Source organism: Seriola aureovittata, chromosome 1 (assembly GCF_021018895.1).
Source record: "Seriola aureovittata isolate HTS-2021-v1 ecotype China chromosome 1, ASM2101889v1, whole genome shotgun sequence".
In the NCBI taxonomy this organism is placed as follows: Eukaryota; Metazoa; Chordata; class Actinopteri; order Carangiformes; family Carangidae; genus Seriola; species Seriola aureovittata.
This window is the reverse complement of record NC_079364.1, coordinates 30,265,449-30,283,200: the sequence shown is the minus strand read 5'-3', so window position 1 is coordinate 30,283,200 and position 17,752 is coordinate 30,265,449. Positions and strand designations below refer to the sequence as shown.

Genomic DNA, 17,752 nt, shown 5'->3' with positions numbered 1-17,752 from the left:
GTGTGTGTGTGTGTGTGTGTGTGTGTGTGTGTGTGTTCGATGCGACTGGCCAGAGCACTTTAACACACTCTCTCCGAGCCACAATCTCTCTCACACACATATTCTAAACCTCTGCAACCATCTCCCTCTCTCTTTCTCTCTCTCTCTCTCTGTCCCTCTTGTTCATCATCCTCTTCATTCTTCTTTGGACTTCATCGCTGTCCCTCTGTGATAACCAGCCGTCCAGCCACATGGACAGATAGGTTTCAGTCAGAGAAGCATGTCAACAAGAAGGCACTGTCCGGCTGAAATGCAAATATCTTACACAATATAAGAAAGTGAGGAGGCGGTCGTGAAAGATAAACATAATATTATTATTATTATTGTGTGTCTTGCCTCGATACATGTCTCACGTGTACAGGGACATTCAAATTGATTTCTTCATCCATCTTTAGCTAAAGCACCACCCCCCACCCCCCCCTATCGAATAAACACAGGCGTTTCATGGACGCAGGCCTTGATGCTGCGATATTGTTTTTGACTCTCTGTGTTATGTATTGATCACCGGCTCGCCTGTTTATCTGAGACACTAGATGAACACACGCACGCACCGTCTCTCGAACACATGAGGCTCATGCACTCCTGGCCTTTCATTTGGGGCGAGACATTCATTGTCGTCTCCACATTGCAGTGAAGGACGGAGGTGTGTATTTGTGTACGTGTGTGTGGAACATTCAAAACATCATCTGACTACTGATTCCTTGTCATCTTATTATTACCCGTCCACTCTAACATGAAGGCACCGTGTTGTCGCATGTTTTTGTGCATAGCTGAATTACTCAGGCAATGACTCCATCGCTAATTATAGCTTTCCACTTGAGCAGCGACACACAGACACGGGCCCTTGTGTTAACTTCTCTGGAACTCGTGAGTGTTGTGGTTATCAGATATGTGCGTTACTGTGCAGTGTTCAACTTTGTCATTTTTGTGTTACAGTTACTTGAAAGTGGAGTCTGTGTGGTATTTTGTGTTTTATGTGCTCGGTTGTGAGAGGAGTTTGTGTGTGTGTGTGTGTGTGTGTTGGGGGTGGGGGGGACTCATAATTAACTTGATATACATGTACTAATCTCCTCGAGTAAATAATTATCATACTTATTTGCGTTACACCGCTGTACTGATCCCTAGACCTTAGTATTTTTCAGTATAACTTTTTCAGACCAAGGACCACCAGAATGAAACTCACGAACCACCTCACTCCCCAGACACCCCCAAAACCAATAGTGCATGGAAGAATGTCACCAGTCTTTTTGTTTTTTGTTCTTTTTTTTCTCTTTGGGACATTTTAATTCTTTTAACGCATAAGACTGTGAAGAGAGACAGGAAACACGGGGATAGAGGGTAGGGGAATGACATGCAGCAAAAAAGTCCAACCAGCCGGGAGTCAAATCAGGAACTCACTGCTCAGAGCATTTGCACCCAAATGGTATACATCCTGAACTCTTAGCTATGGGGCTGCCCTCTACCTGGCACAGAGTCTTTATTATCTGCAACCCCTGCACCTCACAAGGGGTGTTCTTCATGTAGCATCAAAATGGATCATTTTTGACATAAATCGTAAAACATAAACCTTAAATTGGCGAAGCTACGTGAGTGATGCAAAACAGCCAGTTTAAATATTAATATTTAAATTTAAATATGAGTTGATTTAAAATTGAAAACAACACTTATACACTACTGGCTGCTGGGCTTTGTGGTCACATGATATGTTAACAACCAGTGGTCCGCAAGCAACCCCTTGTGGAACTCCACTCCTTGAGAAAGGCTGCTATACCCTGTTGCTTCCTGACGCAGTGAGGATGCTTCCTCTCCTTCTTTTATCTTATTTTTATGTTTTTTTCTTTTCAGCTGCTAACTCTCTCTCCCTGCCAGAAACTCTGAAAGCTCTACCTCAGTTTGCGCTGGCAGAACATCCTTTTTTTTTTTTTTTCCATAGCTGTTTTGTCTTCTAAAGAAATCTCTTTTTGTGCCATAAAGCAACCTGGCTCACAATGTAAAACACATTAAAGATACCAGTGGAAGCTGCCAATCTGGTTGGTTGGTTGTGGTAATTACATTAATGTCTACAAATGAAGGGAAAGGTGGTTATGATTTATTGATGCTACAATGCTACATGTAGCACCTTTAACAATCTGAGGTTTGCTGTAGTTGATACAATCTGATATAGAACCACCAACCCAAACCAAAGAACCTCTGAAGACGCCTGCTTTTTTTCTGGGTGATAAAGTGGCCGAATACATGGTTGAGTCCGAGCACCGATCGAGTCCTGGCTCAGATGTCCACTCCGTCCAGAAGGCAGCTCCACAGGATGTTAGCCGTCTCAGCATTCTGGGATAGCTGCCCGGGGGTCCCGGATGACCTCAAGAGTTAAAAGCAAACAGCGGGAGAGATAGACGAAGGCATGGAGGAAGCACGGAAACTGACACAGAGACAGAGAAAGGAGGGATGGAGGTATGTGGATGCAGGCGGGGAGGGTGAAGGAGATGGGAGAGAGGTGGACGGTGGGAGGCTTTTGAGAGATAGACAAACCGGAGAGAGGTAGGAAAAGACGCAGTGATCAAGAGACACGGGGAGAATGAAATCAACAAAATGTGTACATTCAGATGGCAAACAGGAAGGTAGAGAGACAGAGAGAGGAAAAGAGAATGGGAATGTATGCTATAGTACCAAAAGCAAATACAATTATATAATATAATTTAGTTCCAATGATGGGAAATCTTGATGCTTGATGCTCATCATAGAGAGCTGGGACGACTCTCTCTCCCTGAGGGCATTCATAGTGTCGTTTAAGGTGTAAAGAATTAAAACATTCTTAGTTCCACGTTTCCACACAGCCAGCGTACCTCTCTGTCAGACAGTGGGAAAGTGCAGCGACAGGGTTTCAGATGCTCTTTGACCGCCTGATAAGCGCTCCTGCTGAAATATAAGCTCCAAAATCTCGGGGGGGAAAGAGCCCAAAACTAGAGGTTAGAGGCCATTATAGCAAAGTATGAAACCTCATGGACTGGGAATAAAACGGTCAGCAGTGACGTATCGGTGTAATGTTTGCATGTTCACACACTTTTGTACAGTCCAAAGAGAGACACAACCGATCTGTTGTCTGTTTTAGAGCTGGTTCATAAAGAAACATTAAAACCGGAGACCAAGCAAAGGAGTTGGAGGCAGAATGACTGAGTGAACCGGAGGTTTACAACACAAAGTTAGGACTCTGTGTGTGTGTGTGTGTGTGTGTGTGTGTGTATGCGTGTGTGTGTATGCGTGTGTGCGCAAAAGAGAGAGAGAGAACAATTGAGATTGTCATCCCTCAGATGGACCCGGTGAGCGACATGTCATATCTGTCATTTCCCTCATTGGTGGCCCCACCCGCTTTCCCACAGTCCTCTTCTCCTTGGCCTGATAATGACGCTTAAGAAGGTAATGGTGTAAATGAAAGCTGCTCCCTATCTGCATGTCTCTCTACCTCTCTCTCTCTCTGGGGAACAAAGAGGCCTTATTATACCTCCCTGTCAGTGTCACTCTGTGTCTCACCACTGTACAATCACTGTTTTCAGCAGCACTACCAGCATGGGGTGAATGGAGAGCGAGAGAGAGAGACTGAGAGAGTGGGCGAGACAGGTGGAGAGAGAATGGGAATGTCTCCCTCCAGTAGCAGCATTCAACACTAGTTATCTAGAAGTGCTTTTTCTTTTTTTTTCTTTTTTGGGGGGGAGTGTGTGGTGGGGGGGGGGGGTGAAGTGCACTGTTCGTTTGTTGAAAATGTCTTTGTGTGTGGAGTTTTTTTTCTTCTTCTTTTTTTTCTTAAAGCTTAAACAGGCAGTGTAATTTATAAGAGGCGCACATTCACATGACACACATAGGAACACACACACACACTTCTTAAGTCAAGCGATATCTTCTTATTGGGGAATCTTTCAATAAATCAATGTGACTTTAAACACATTTCCCAGGCGACGCGGCTGACCTGATAAGAAGTGAACTAATCTCTTTTGAGGCTGCTGGGAGAGCTTTGAACCAAATCTACTGTGCATCTATCACCAAGGTTATTTGTCAATGGCTGCTAATCCCAGGTAAATTTCCCTGGTTTTATATCAGGGGTTCTCATGTCTGAAGTTTCTTGGCCTTGGGAAAATAAGAGAGCAGGCTTACAGAAAGTAGGGGAACAAAAGAAATGTTATGGATTTTAACAGCAAAACAATGGTGCAGAGAGGGAAAGAGAGCGGAGAGGCGAGGAGGCGCAGGGAGAGAGCGGGTCTTAATTATTCTTTACACATCAAAACCTGAAGTGCATTGCAATGTGTTTATCCTTATAAAATAATTTGTAAATTGTAATGCTCACACAAGATCAAATGCAACATTGCTCTCCTCGTACTGAGGATTTCACTCTTTCTTTGTTGAATACATCACCATGCCATATGCTCACAAAGTTTTAATGTCATTTGTCATGTCTGCAGCCAATTCAAGGTCAGAGCAGAAAATTCCAAGAAGCTGAGCTTTGGTTACATTTGTGTAATTTATGAGGGCGCCCAATTAGCAGAGCACACAATGATTGTGACCATCGTCTGGTCCGCAATGTGAAAACTCGTGTTCAGCCTTTTGCCTTTTGCACACGGCGCCGTTATCATCACAGAGAGTGATAAGTTTCTGTCTTTGCCGTTTCTTGTGCTCCACTACCTCATGTGGAAAGAAACCTTTTTTTGATTTTCTTCTTCTCGTTTTTTTTTTTTTTTCTTTTTCATTTCATCCCCTCCTTTTTATTTTTTCTTTCCAACCCTTGAAGTCCCCCCCATGTGCGCAGAAGATCATGGAAAATCACTTGCCATATCTGTCATCTGTCACGCTCTCTGATGAACAGTTTTGATCTCTCATTCCTCTGTTTATGGCCGTTGTCAAGCGAAAAGAGTCGTAGCCGAAAGTGCTTACACCAGCGCGTAAATAGTTTGACGTGTGGCTCTGTAACAAAGTTGCAGGAATAAATAAGGAACCAAACAACCACACAGAGTTGCAATTAAGTTGTACGTCTGCATTATGAAATGTTTGGAGCAGCGTGATTTCTGCTCACCCTTTTGCACATTTCTGATTCTTGATATCAAAAGTATGCATTTCTTTGTTCCTTGGCTGTGAGAGATCAAAGGGTTAGCATAGTATATAATGGCAAGCACCCAGCTACGCACATGTAGACACACGCGCACACACACACACACACATATATATGCAGACACGGTGCACAGTGGGATAGCAGAGGAATATGTGGAATATAATGTGATTGCTGCTCAGTTCTTCCATTGTGAGGTCATGGTGTTAGGGTCCAAGTGAGATGAAGGATTTGTGAGAGAAGAAGATTTTCACAGCTGAGTGGAACAGGCTTGAAATGTCAACATTAAAATCTAGACAGCCGTAACACTCAGTCAAGACAAAACGCAATTTAACAGCATTTAAAAAAAATAAAGAAAACATAATTTAACAGCATCAGGAAAAAAAACGAATTTAACACAAATTAGTAAAAAACATAATGTGAAAACATCAAGAAAAAGTATAAAATTAATGTCAGGAAAAAACATAATTAAAAAATGTGATTAACAACATCCAAGTTTCCTCTTTTGTCCTCATTAAGTTGCAATACTAAGTTTCATATGTATTTTGAAATTTGAAAAAACATGTCTGGTGCGGAATTTTATAATTTCTATTTACATTATTAGCACAATGTGTTTGGCATCTTTGGGCACTTTGAGATCTCCACCAGGATTTAAAATAAAGTTCTGTGGGTTTGAAACAATGTTTGGCTGCACGGCGTATGTTTGTAAAGACTGTAACGACCCACTGCCAAGTTGCCACTTATGAGAGGTTTATTATTGTGTCTTAAAGTATTTTTATTTTTAGAGGAACACAATACAAAACAATATGCTAACAGGGAGAAATGACTCCACTTCTATCCAGTGCAACTTTTAAAGAATTAGCTATGAGAGCTAAGAGATTTTTAATCTGTCGGGCTTTTCAAAGTTGAATACACTGAACTGTAATGAAGGACACAGTGAGTAGCAAGGAAATATGCATTTTTAATATTGTTTCTGGTAAGATATGATAATAATAAAGTACAGTTAATTCAGTTACTTCACGTAGAGATAGGCAGATTTGTTGTTCTGCTCAAAATGTGAAGCTGGCACTAAATCGGCACCTGCAGGTTTGATACGACTGAGTTCAGTTCTTTACCGTAGATACAGGAAAAATCCTGGAAAGGTCATCATGACAATTAATTTTCCTGCACATTTTTGTAATTTGTGCCATAATTTATTTCTTTTTTTACAACCTCAGATTTTTCTTGCACAGCATGAGTGGCATGAGACATCACTTTAGTTGTAGAGTTGTAGAGGCTAAAAGGATTCGGCGACAGATGATGGACTAAAGGCTGTTTCAGAAGCATTTCCACAATGGCGAGAATTAAAGTCTTGTGGAAATAAGGTTCAGTGTCGACAGCTTCAAACCAAAAAAAAAAAAAGAAAAAGAAAAAAAGAAATAGTGGTGTCAACACTGGCCTTCAAAAACCCATATAATTTGAACCTAAGTTCATGGTTATTTGGACAGCTTAGAGACACATCAGTGTTACTGTCCAAGACAGACAGAAGGCAGAGGAAAGGCCTGAGAGGAAATGAATGAGACACACAGAAAAAGAGAAAATGGAGAGAGTCGGAGAGAAGGCAAAGATGAGGTGGAAGAGTAAGTGCGTGTGTGTGTGTGTGTGTGTGCGTGGAGCGTGGGGAGTGGGGGGCTGATCTTGGAAAGGTTTCGTATATCATAATTATCCCGTTAAGTAACAGCGGAGCGGCCTCCCCGGGGGAATTCGTCTTAAATGGAAGATTTGCAAGGAGAACGGGTCAGAGAGAGAGAGAAAAACGGCTTCCAGTCGGCAGGAAATCCTGTTTACATTTACATAATCATATCAACACTCACTCCTTCTTCTTCGTCGTCTTTTGAGTGCCGGGTGCCTCTTTTAAAGAAAAAAAAAGGGGGGGTGGGGGGGTTAGAAGACAAATGAAGGAGGACTTTAGGTTGCTGCTTGTCAACATTTGTTGTTGTTTCATTTTATTTTTGTTTTATTCTTTTTTATAATAAGTCTTTATAAAAGTCAATTTTTCTGCTTACTCTTATTTTCTTGAAATTGCCGCCAGTGTTGCCGGGACCTCTCGTTCCACCTCGTACCTCGTGTTGTCCTCTTTGAGTGGGGTTTGTCGGACCTTTTGGCCTCTTTCCCTTGTTTGTCATGTTGGAAAAAAAAAAAAAGCTTAAGCATAAATATGGTGTTGCCGGCTGTGTGTGACTTAATTGAGATCTGCTAAGAGCAGGCAGCAGCTGTTTATAGCAGCAACTGTTGAATCATCAGAGACCACCGAAAGCCTGTGAAACCATGTTAAAAAGAAACCAGGTGCTCCACATTTTTTTTAATTTTTTTTTATTCCTCACTTTCTCTGCCTTTTTTCTCTCGTTACATCACGGAAAACCGATGTGGTGATGTAAAAGTGTGTTTGACGGGAGTTTGTGGGAGGAAGAACATAAATATATGGGTCGTTAGCAACGCTAAACTATTCTAAAGTGTCAATGTCTTCATGTGTCTGTCAAAAGAAAAGAAAAGAGAAAACACAACTTAACCCTGGAATAAAGACTAACAAGGTTAACAAGAGATATGAAAATTATTTTTGAACTGTGGTTTATAATATATAACAGCTCTTTAAGATGTAATCCATTTACATTTAATTTAATAGTTAATTTATATCAACTAATAAAACTGCTATATGTGTATTGACAGTATATGGAGAGAGACATATGAAGAGAGTTGGGAACTTAAAACTCTGACAGTCTTGGGCAGTTTAACTTTTTAACAGTTTAACTTGGGAAGTTTTTATCAATTTATTAATGGATTTATATAATTTATTTATGTATTCTTTGTCCTGTAAGGAGTTTGAAGGTAGAAAATGTTTGATACCCACTGGATCAACCCGTTCTGTAGTAAAACATTGTCATCGTGCCCCTACTGACTGCAGCATCTCCCACCATTTGTTCAATTACAGTGCAGAAAGAGACCAAGGGATTAACCAGTATTGCTCCAATATACTTTTTTTTCCAAGACATAATGTCAATGTGGGCACCAAACAAAGTAGAATAAAATCTAAACTAGGCTTTGATAGCCCTTCCATCCCTCACAGTTTGCCACCCAAGCCCCTAATGGCTGGAAGGTGCCCACACACACACACACACACACACACACCTCTGAACTTACAGGACGTGTCGTGTCACCTGTGCAATACTGTGTGTTCTTATTTAGTTACAGCCTTTGCATACGTTTCATTTCATTCATTTCTTGATCCAGTGTTCTTTTAAATGATTGAATGCTATATTAATGAATGATAAAGTGCAAGTGGAACACTGAACTCAGATTAAAGCTGCTCTAGCAAACAGTGGGAGTAAGCAGTAATTGAGAACTGTTTCAGCTTCCATAAATCTTGAGTCTTGCCTAGTAGAGCTTTAACATATGGCGAGTGCCTGCACCTTAATATACTAAATTGATGCCCATGTTACAGTTGTTCACAGAGCCCGTGTCTCCTCCGCCTCCTCCCTCCTCCTTCCTGTCGACTCCAACCAACCAACATACACTGCCTTCACTGACGTATCTGTATCACTCTCCTCATGTCATGGTAACACTGGGAACCAGCGACAGGTTCTCTGGTTCTAAATGATAACTATGATAGCTGAGGCTGGATTTGCTGTTACCCGTCTGCTTGTTTCCCTCTGTAGAGACGTGACTTCTCTGCTTTCTCTTTACTATTTTGGGCCATTTCACCAGATTTTAGTTGATGCAAATATTTTGAATGATAGCGTGACACTGAAACCGGTGATTGTTGAGATTTAAGGAAGAGCTGGAGGGTACTGACTCACCAGTATCCATATTTAATGAAAGGCCTGATATTTTGGCTTCATTATTTGAGGTTGAGATTTATCACACTACTCATATTCTCTATTTTCCTGCCTGTGTCTGTCTTTATGAGTGACTATATTATAGACTTTAGCAGGGCAACACACTTACTGTTGCCCTATATATGCATATTGCCCTATATAATATTGCCCTATTTGCTGCTGTGTCTCTAGTTCATTCTCTCCTCCTTCTGTGATCTACATACATCCTCCATACTTTCTCATCAGACTCCTTTTGTCTGCCCTCCTCTTCCTCTTCTCTTACAGTCAAGTGGATGGGTTTAAGGACACAGTTCAATGGCCGATCTACAGCTTCCTCTTTCCTTCCCATCTCTCATCTGTGGCTTCATGCCACACTGAATTAGTAGCCAGATATGTCACCACCTCTGTGCTGGTGCGGGCAAACGTGAAACACTTCAGGGAGGGTCATGGCTTGGCAGATTAGCACCTACAATTAATACAATTGACTCTCAGGAAGGCCGTGTGCCCTCTTGTATTTGGTAGTGTGTCGGTGCGACACTTGAAAACCAGACAACAAGTTTTCAAGGCCCAGTGAAGTAACAGTTCGTGATGGGAACTGAATTCCAACTCTGAAGGTCATCACGGAGAAATCCAACACAGTGCATCAGTCTACTGTTGCACATGTTCATAGTTAGATAAAAACATCTGTAAAATGTCACTAACTTCACAGTTTTAAATGGGTTTATACTTTCTATCAATCCGCTCACAGAGCTAATCCTCCCATTGCATGAAAGAACTCAACACATTCTTGTTTTTCTTTCATCATCATCTTTTTCTTCCTCTTCTATTTTTTGTTTTTTAACAGAGCTATTAAGAAAAGAAGTAGATATAGAAATGTAAGAAAAAAACAACCACAGCAAAAAACACAGACATACTGTACTGCAAGTTGAAACATTTAATAACAGATAATCACATTAAAGAAACTCTGTGTAACTGTGACGTGAGATTATGCTGCTCAGGCAGTTTTTTTTTTTTTTTTTTTCAAAGCCTACGAGCTGTTATGGAAAATACAAACCCGATTTGTTAGTGACTGACTCAGACTGTGCAGCTGAGGGCACTAACGCAGGCATCCAGTGGAGCAGCCTTCAGCCTCTGTCCATATCTCAGAGAATGACGGAGGGATGTTGGGATGTTAGGGTCATGTCAGCACATAGCTTTACATGGACGTGTAACGTGAGGTGACGTAAGATCTCACCTGTTTCCGGTCCCTGAACGAAAGCTTCCTGTTTCAGAAAAACGGATGGTGATGATGAGGAAGCTCCAAATCCGTGTTTTCCTAGTGAGAACTTGAAGGCAACGCAGAGTTACAAGTGACAGACACACAAACACACAAAAAGTTACACACAGCCACACCCAGAAGAGACAAGAATGAAAACAAGTCCTCCAAAATAAAAGCCTTCATTTGACCTTCATAGAACCAGGGCACATGGGTAATCTGGCAGTTTAATGATTTATTTCTCGCGCTCTTTTTTTTTTTTTTTTTTTTTTTTAATTTTCAGTTTCTTATTTTTCCCCCTCTCTCTCTCTCTCTCTCTCTCTCGCTCTGTCTTTGTGTGTCACAAGCATTTAAGATGTGGCCTTTTTTCCCCTGCACATTCCAACGCCATTATGTTACATTGTTGCTGAATAAAAGGCCGTATTATGTTCCATCCCCCCCAGTAAAAGGGCAGAAGTGGACCCAGTTTTTATCTGCTGAACGAATCAATCAGGATTATGTCAGCTGAAAAGAATCACAGACAGCAGTCGCCAGGCACTGTGTGTCTCTGAGTGCCTGAGTGTGTGTGTGTTAGTGTGTATATGCCCCTTTTTCTGTGTGTTAAAGGATGGGAAATTTGCTGAAAAAAAAAAAAAAAAAGGAAGCACTTGTTGGTTATGAACATGCCCGGCTTGGTGACAGAGATGTCATTTGGGGTCAAAAAAAGAAAGAGGATTTTTTATTTATGTATTTACCCACCACCCCCCACCCCCCTCAACCCACCCCTTTCTCCTCCTCTGTGGGAGGATTGGAAGGGCACTAATTATCATTTCATCAGAAATGATTAGGAGATCAAACAGGGATCGAATACCATTTCCTTCCATTAATGCAGGGGGTTTAGAGTGCCTGTCATGGCCTGGCTTGTCCTACGGCCTGTGGAGAGAGAGAGGGAGAGAAAAAAAAAAGAAAAATAATGGGGGTGGGGGTTGGGGGGGGGTTGGAGAATGGGGAAGAGGCTTAAGAGGAAGGGAGCGAGGGAGGGACAGGACGGGACAGGGGTTTGGCAACAGAGAGAGAGAAGAGCTATTCAGTTAAAAGGCCAATGGATTTTGCGAGTGTAAGCTGAACACCAGAAAGCCATCATTTGAATGGGGGGAAGATAATTAGAACTACTATTTTTCTTGTGTGATTTTGTGGAAATCTGTACAAAAGCTGAACTCAAAATTCAATCTGCAGCTCAGGCCTTTTAAATGTTACCACAGAAGAAAACCCGTCTGCTTATAGTTCCCTCTCAAAACTCCCAGACAGAGCTTCTGGAAGCTCTCAAGAGACTTTTTTCTATCTCTTTTTTTTTTTGATGATATATCTTTTAAAGGTCCATATAGTATAAAGGTAGATGTCCGTGTGTTGTTTGATTATAAAGCAGGTCTAGGTTCTATGTTAATACTGTGAAAGTATCAAAGCGCTCAGTCCACAGAGACATGCACACAGCCTGTATTCAGAAACTGAGCCTTAAAACCAGGACTTCTGTAACTTTATGATGTCACAACAAAGCAGTCACCGTTCTCAGCCATGTTCCAAGGCTCAGAGCCTCCTCTCTTCTGATTGGCTCAACGATCTGTTGTTAGTAGAGCTCCAGATAGAAGGCTGAGAGAACTACACTGAAATGGTTTTTGGTTCTTAAAACCACAAATATATCTTCTTATGGACCAACACTCCAATAAAACACAGGATAAATATAAAATGTGGGACCTTTAACTTAAGATCTCTTGCTATTTCCTTAATTCATAGCATCCTGTTAAGATTCAACTTTGAAAGTTTTAAGCTAAACGCAAAAACCGGACTCTAAACAAGTGATGCTGGATTGGCACCTAACAAAGTTAGATGTTTCCATTAGACGATCAAAGACACTTGAGGTGGATATCTGGAAGATTAGGGAGAAAAAGCGAAGGCAGAGGGGCAGAATGGAGAGTGTGGATGAGGTTGTGATTGTTTCAGCACATCAGATGAGAGAAATGTCAAAGAGAATATGAGAGATGACCTCTGTGTTCATTGCCCATTAATGACCCTGCAGCTCCCAGCTTCATTTTCCCTCTCATCAAAAACATTAAAAAAAAAAACAAAAAAAAAACATTTCCTCCTGTCTCCAATAGTCATTTCCCCCCGCATTGTATTTATGTATTGAAAAAAAAAAAAGGTAATAGATCAAGCACATTCCATTATTCTCTTATAAGATCATTAGCAAATATAATTAGATATGAAAGAAAGTAATTTGGAGAGGAGAGGGGAGAAAAGCGCTATCAGGCAGAGAAGACAGATTGTAGCATCAGAGTGTTTGGGCTTAAATTGCTCAGCGGAGGTATTATCAAGCCGGCAATCTTTTAGCCTCAGAAATAGTTTTGGAGACAGAGAGCGAAAGATAGAAAGAGGCCACTAACATTCTCTTCATTGTGTTTCCCCAACTGCAATCATTCTTTTTTTACATTTTACTCACCCTTTTTTTTTTTTTCTCTTCTCTGAATCTTCTCGTCCTGTCATATGCATCACCTCGTACTAGACCCAAGAGTTTGCAACAAAACAAAACCGAGTTTATAAAAAGAAAACAAGTTGACATGGAGTCGTCACACACACACACACACACACACACACAAAAACACACATTATCACAGACAACAGAAAACAGGTAGCCTTTTTACCCACCTCTCACACATATTGATTTGGCTTTTGTATTATTTTTGCAACTTTAAAAAACAAGGAAGTAACACACAAATTGTGTTCAACCTTGAAGTCTTTTTGTGAGGAACCTACTCGCTGCACATCTCGACTCTCTCTCTCTCTCTCTCTCACGCGTGCCCCCCCCCCCACTCTCCACCCGCACACAGGAGTTTTTCGTCACTCTTTGTTGCACCTTAACACCACACTCTGTTTGTCTAATAGGGATCTGAGTCGAAAGCAGACTGAGAGCACAACAATCCTGCTGCGTTTCGCCACAAATTTGCTTTTCTTTTTTTTTTTTTTTTCCTCTTCCCTCACCCCTTCTTCTTCTTTAGTAGTGCTTTGAGGGATTGGGGGGGAGAGAGGGAGGGATGGGGGAGGAGGGTGGGAAGGGTGCAGAGGAGGGGTGGCAGGGTGGATGTGGATTTTTCTAGTCTTTTGTGCGAATCACAGGGAATGGTAACTATAAACATCCTGTATTCATTAAAACCATCTAAAAATACAATTTTTAGTTGGGGGGAGGGGTGTGTAGAAGGGTGGGGGGGGGGTGGTTGGTTGTGTGCGCTCACTTCCTTGCCGCTCCTCCTTGGTGTATACAAGCGAGCCGTGTTATGCCTGGTGCCGCTCATATTTACATATTTATAAATACTGGGCTGTACAATGTGACGGGGCTGTGCCAAGAACAACACTTTTCTGCTAGTGCAGGGCCCGGAAGCCTGGGAGAGGGAACAAAGGAGCCACAGCCACCTTCAGTCGCACAGAGACCGTTCACACAGCTCCACTTCACTTTCTGTTAAAGTCCATATGGACAGAGACGATCACACATGATACACTGCACCCGGGCTACTGTCGATGCCTGTCTTTTTTTTTTTTTTTTTTTAGGTGTCACCGACACACTCTGCGATATTTATCATATTTTTTTAAGTAAATGCGAGACATTCAGACAATCATCTATAGTCCAGTTCAATGGAGATGCGACAGAACCCGCCTCACCTTGTCTAAGAAGTTGTTATTTTCTCACTTATCTCTTCTCTCTCTTAACTCTTTGTCCAAAATGAGGCAATATCTACTTGTGACCCGATCATTACCAATGTCATGCCAGTGTAACCAAGGAATTATTATCTACTATGTTCCATTTTATTCATATATATTTTATATTAAAGGCTTGAAAAAATGAGATAAGAACAACTCCGAAAAAAAAAAGAAAGATCAGACATAAATCTGAAAAAATAAACACTGTAAAAGACAGAAATATATAATATATCATCATTTTGTGACCCTTAAACATATGATGTGATCTGTGGTGATGTCTAGCCATGCAGATAGCTTTGGTTTTATTTAGCCAGATTTGGATCTGTGTAATTTCTGCCTTCACTTCGGCACAATGGAGACGAGACTCTGGGTCGTGGCGCTCACAGCGCCGAAAAGCAGAAGAATTCAACACACTGCTGTTGAACTCCTTCCAGAAACTATATATTGTGATTACTCTGAATAATTCACCGAAACTCACAGCGAAAAGTTTTCACAGAGCTAACGATATCCCCATGATAATAACTGTTGACAGTCAAACTGAACACTGTTCACCCCCACTGTATCGGAGTGGAGGGAAAAACCTGGCAGAATAAAACCTTAAAAACAATCTGCATGGCACGAGCTAGGTGAGAAATGTAGGAGATTTCAACATCTCGTGATGCAGTTTAAAAAGCTTGAATTGAAGTTGAACAAAATGTCAGCTGAGGGCAGGTTTGATCCATTTTGAATAAAAAAAATCTGAATTAGCGAAACCTTAATGTCACCAAAAATAGACAGAATAGTGGGAAGTGGGAAGCTGCTGTGGCACGAGCACCAGCACTTCCCAGCCGCTGGTGTTTGACTTTAACGTGGAGAAATGCTTTACAAATGTGTCACACTATACCAGGGTGTTGCGCTGTAAAATGCCAGCTTCTGCTTGGTGAGTGCCTGTTGTGTGATGTTTTCACAGGCTGCTATTAATGTCAGGTGATACATCTGAGACCACACACTCACACTTATTCACACGCACATACTACACACCACACGCACTACGCAGTCCACTGTATCCTAAGGCGGTCTCCGACACATGCTCAGAGTGCAGTGGTATGCCATTGTTCCATCCTCCGTCTCATTTATCCATTCTGTTAAGCATGACACATGTATTAACAGTGGATGGATCCTGGAGCTGTGTGTCCTCGCACCATATGTTTTCCTTTCCTCGGTCTCCTCTCCTTCCCAATAACCACCCCATACTGCCATCTGCTATCTCGAAAGGCACCACAGGGGGGCGCACTTACTCCTTCACATTGTTTTTTAAAAGTGGTGCGGATATATATAGGCGTTTTGATCGGTGCTTCACTGATATATATATATAATTTTTTTTTTTTTTTTATCAATATCATAACGCCATCGTGTTTCCATCATGTATGCGCGCCGCATCAGCTCCCAGGAAAAAGGGCAGAGTCTTTGAAGGAAACAAACAGATAAGCCTCGAATTCATGTGATAAATGAATGCCAGGCAGGTTTTTCTGTGTCTGTGAGGTGCATCTGCCGCCTGCCCGAATGGGAAATTAAAAACTGTGAGGGGAAGTTATGCTAAATCTATAAAGTTGGCCAGGAAATCTCTCCCCCTTCGCAGCGGCAGTTGTTTGGGGAGAAGGAGCACCGTGCTTAAATAATAACATTCCAGGTGGCTTAGTTAATGAACAGTGAAAATCAAATATGGGGCCTAATCTGGAGCTCGTTACAGGAAGTTTCTTTACAGGGATGTCAAAGGCAGGAAGTGCCCTTGGGGAGAACAGACACTTTTGAAGCTTCAAAACAAGGAAACTTTATTTTATAGAAACTTTAATTCTATAAAATATATATATATTTTTTTTTTTTTAAATGAGCACAGTGAAGCTCAGGGACATGAACAAATGAGAGATGTTTAATGTTGTCATTGTTTTCATGGAGTGTTTTGATAAATTAGCTTCTAATTTTTTTTTTAAGGTATTATTACAGAAATATTGAAACTGAATCTCCATCAGTCAGTAAATGACTGGTTTAAATGTATGTAGAGGTATGCTCAGCTATCTGTACATGGGGTTCAGTGTCTTATTTACTGTCTTAGCTTGCCATCTTGTGGTGAAAGTTGGTTATGAACTCATATCCTTTACTAGAGAAGAATTATAATATGAGATGTGCTGCAACCCTAGAAAAACCAAGCCTTCCCCGCACAGCCAGTCATGTTAATGTTCTTTATATGATCTATACTGTTATCATTTTTCATTAGGAATCACATCTTAGATGTTCCAGCTTTTCAAACAATGGTCAGTGGTAAAAGTAAAAAAATAAAAAAAAACATATTTGTAATTACCCTTTAGTACGACTGGAACCAATCTGAAGTGAATAACACAGAGCATTAAAAGCAGAAACGTGAAGTAAACGTTGGTTGCGCAGTGATGTTGGGGTTGCTCCCTCCGCGATCACAGACAGCCAGAGAGTTGGTATTAGTCTGAGTTAAATCTAAGAGATGTTTTATCATGTTATTAGCTCTTTATTTTCCCTCCGTTACCGTGGCACTTCCTTTCATTTTGATATCCATTTCCATCCTTGTGAAAGCGCAGTTCAAATAAACCCGTGTTTTAATTTGGTTTTGTCAGATTCATAACATCACTTTAAAAGAACATGACATGCAAATGTGTTCCGCAGTGTTTTATTGCAAAATAATTTTCGAAGAAGTAGCTGAGGGAATGAAAGTGTAGAAAAAGGAGGGGTGGTGGGGTGGGGCGGGGTGGGGGGACAAGTTGTATTATTTAGTGGCCGCTGCTATGGGACCTAATTACAGTTATGCATTTCTTCCTGTGTCACCAAGTCTTAAAACTTTTTATTAGAATTACTCACTTCACTTCTCACCCACTGTCACACTTCCTGTCACACTTATTGAGCCAACCAACTTGCTTGTAACAAGTATGAAACTACTCCCGTTGTCATAACCATAATGTGTTAGTGTCTCTTATCATTTTAGAAATGATTATCTCGCTGAGGAAGCTCTCACAACCTCACAGCATAAACTCCTGTGTAGCGAAGATGCAAAATTTAAATTAGGGAGAAATAAACTGTAGTTTTGCACAGTAGATATACCAATCTAATGAAAGGCCTTCTGACCTTTCTTACATATAGAGCGTCTTCTTACCTTGCAAATACTTACACTTGATGTTGTAGCGGATAAACGGGGATTGACAGAATGACGCAATGATGCAAACGGTAGTGCTACAATAAGAAGGTGATGCTTTTAATTTCAACCATATGGACTTTGGAGGTAATCTTGGGAAATGTATTTCATTTTATGGTGTTCCTGTTAATTTGTCCACCCTGCATGCTTACATAGGCCTACTAACCACACACCATCAGTGTATTAGCATTTACAACACAACACATGTCATCGACAGTTCTTTAAAAGCCAAACGTCAGATATTAGACTGTGAGCTGAAGGTTTTTCAGTTCCTGGTCTTAGCTGTCAGATAAGGTTCAGTTCACTGGAATTAACAACGATCAGTTTCTTGCTTTTATCTAGCAGCATCTAGCCATGCTGATACATTTGGTTTCATTTTGTCGAGGTTTGGAGATACCCTTTGATATTTCAATCACCAGCCCAGACTTGTGTGAAAATCAGATTTAAAAAAACTTTAAAAGCAACCATAGACTTGTCTCTTAATAGTTTTTACAGGGACTACTTTATACCAAAAAAAAATAGGCCCTACACAAACGGTTAACAGAGAGGTCTATGGAGTATCCAGCAACTGTAAATGCTATTGCTAATGTCATTTT

General features: G+C 41.0%; 1 protein-coding gene across 7 annotated transcripts in view; it reads left to right on the top strand.

Annotated features, from left to right (window-relative positions):
• Positions 1-17,752, top strand: part of znf536 (zinc finger protein 536) — a 278,944-nt gene that overhangs the window by 235,003 nt on the left and 26,189 nt on the right. The window lies entirely within an intron of this gene.